Here is a 2,010-nt window from a genome sequence, read left to right on the forward strand (position 1 = left end):
AATTTTTTTCTTTCCGTTTTATTAATCCCCCTTTGATTCACAATATTTCCATTTAGTTGATTAATTTAGGATTTTCAATTGGTACTTTTTTCATTTTTTATTTGCATAATCAATTCATTGATTTATTCTTTCTCTTTTGTATATAATTTTTCCCCTAAGTTTTCCTTTGGTAGTATCTAAATTTTTAACATTGCCTCATTGTGGTTATTCTCTTAAATTACATTATAAATTGTTTATATGATATGTCCTTTGACTCACTCATTCTTTAGCAATACATTATTTGATTTCTATTAATTTTTAATCTATGCTTCCCCAGTCCTTTGTTGACTCTCTTTTTATTATATTAAGCTCTGGAAAGGATATATTTAACATTTCTGCTTTTCTGTATTTGGTTGTGAAGGTTTTACACTTTAAGATGTGATCAATTTTTGTGAAAGTTCCATGCACAGCTTAGAAAAAGGTAAACTCCTTTCTATTCAATTCAATTTTCTCCAGAGGATTATTATGTGTACCTTTTCTAAAGTTCTATTCCACTTATCTTTTTTTTCTTCTTTTGTTTTATAGTTAAATTTATATACTTCTAATAGGGGAACCCTACTAGTATAATTTTACTGTTTATTTCCTCTTTAACTCATTTAATTTTCCCTTTAAAAATTTGGATGCTATGCCATTGAGCACATGTATGTTTAGCATTAATGTTACTTCATTGTCCATGGTACTTTTTTTTTTTGTTGTTGTTGTTGCTTTAAATTTTATTTTACTTAATCCAATTTAGTAGACAATTAACATTTTCCACCAACTTGGGGTGAATAAACTTTCACAGGATTCACAATTTTTGTTTAGGTGCTGCATTTGTAGGAGCCTTAGCATCAGATGCAGCTGTCTTCTTAGTTGCTTGCTTAGCCTTTTTCGCTTACTTGGCAGCCCTGATGGCTTGTTCTCATTGGACCTTCTGAACTTCAGGTTTCTGGTTCCTCTTGGCTGTTATATCAGCAAGAGAAGCCCCAGTGATGGCCCTCTGGAATTTAACAGCCTAGCGAGTTCTTTTCTTTGAATCTCTTCCAACTGTCCCTTCTTGTGTTTTGTCCTATACAGGACAGTCCAATTGATTTGCTGGGGGTTCCTCTTTGAAAGGAATGCAGACTTGTATTTTGCATTCAAAAATTGGAAAACCTTCCCATCTGTGTGGGTGTATCACCTCCCATGACTCGGGTAGATCTTGTACCAGCTGAGCTGTACAGCTCAACCTTCATGGCTGCAAGCAGGAGGAGGGTGGTGAAGAGGAACTTTTAACAATATATGTATTATATTGGTACTTTTAAATACATATGTATTATTTTATTTCCCCAATTATATGTAAAAAACAATTTTCACATTCATTTTTAAAGTTTTGACTACCAAATTCTTTCCCTCTTTCATAACCTCCCTCATTCAGAAGGCAAGTAATTAGATATTGGTTATACATGTGCATTCATGAGAAACATATTTCCATATTAGTCATGTTACAAATGAAAACATAGACAAACAAAAAAAAAAGAAAGCAGCAAAATGGGTGCTTTGATCTAAATTCAGACTGCATCTGTTAATATCAGATACATCTGGAAACGTATAATTTTTTTTTTTCCATCATGAGTCCTTTGGACTTATCTTGAATCATAGTATTGTTGAGAATAGATGTCATTCACTGTTGATCATCATGCAATATTGCTGTTTCTGTGCACAGTCAATATCCTGCTAGATCTCCTTAGTTCCTTCATCATCAGTTCATGTAAGTCTTCTCAGATTTTTCTGAATCATCCTGCTCATCATCTCTTATAGCACAATAGTATTCCATTGCATTCATATATCACAACTTGTTGAGCCATTCTCCAATTGATGGGCATCCCTCCAATTTCCAATTCTTTGCCACCACAAAAAGAGCTACTACACACACACACATACACACACACAAACACACGTCCTTTTCTTCCTTCCTTCCTTTCTTTTTCTTTCTTTCTTTCTTTCTTTCTT

The 2,010-nt window shown here is 33.2% G+C and overlaps 1 pseudogene; it reads right to left on the minus strand.

Moving 5' to 3' along the window:
* Positions 1–782: 782 nt before the first annotated feature.
* LOC114048991 overlaps positions 783–2,010 on the minus strand; it is a 7,133-nt pseudogene continuing 5,905 nt past the window's right edge.

The sequence above is a fragment of the Vombatus ursinus genome, unplaced genomic scaffold (assembly GCF_900497805.2).
Source record: "Vombatus ursinus unplaced genomic scaffold, bare-nosed wombat genome assembly UNPS02014794.1, whole genome shotgun sequence".
Lineage (NCBI taxonomy): Eukaryota > Metazoa > Chordata > Mammalia > Diprotodontia > Vombatidae > Vombatus > Vombatus ursinus.